The sequence below is a fragment of the Octopus bimaculoides genome, chromosome 15, assembly GCF_001194135.2.
Source record: "Octopus bimaculoides isolate UCB-OBI-ISO-001 chromosome 15, ASM119413v2, whole genome shotgun sequence".
NCBI lineage: Eukaryota > Metazoa > Mollusca > Cephalopoda > Octopoda > Octopodidae > Octopus > Octopus bimaculoides.
Window position 1 is genome coordinate 16572032 of NC_068995.1, and position 394 is coordinate 16572425.

Consider the following 394-nt stretch of genomic DNA (forward strand, 5'->3'; position numbering starts at 1 on the left):
ATATATATATATATATATATATATATACACACACACACACACACATATATATATATATATATAATTTAAGTGATAATTCCTACCATTATAGTTTTTTTTTATGCGTGCTAAACCACTGATATTATTATAAATAAATAATATATATATATGAAGACCTGTTGAGGCAAGTAAAATCGAAATCGAGTTAAATTTGACCACTGGCACCTATACCAGCGTCGTCTCCTTCATTGGACACGAAACTCAGCTTGCGAAGACTTGTTGGGGCAAGCGAAATCGTGATGGCACCTGTGCCCAGCGTCGCCTTTCTGGCACTTGTGCCCGCAGCATGTGTAAGGACTTTCGAGCGAGATTGTTGCCAGTGCCTCTGGACTGGCTCTTGTGCGGGTGGCACATA

General features: G+C 39.1%; 1 protein-coding gene across 1 annotated transcript in view; it reads left to right on the forward strand.

Annotated features, from left to right (window-relative positions):
• LOC106878966 (conserved oligomeric Golgi complex subunit 1) overlaps positions 1 to 394 on the forward strand; it is a 243076-nt gene that overhangs the window by 235639 nt on the left and 7043 nt on the right. The window lies entirely within an intron of this gene.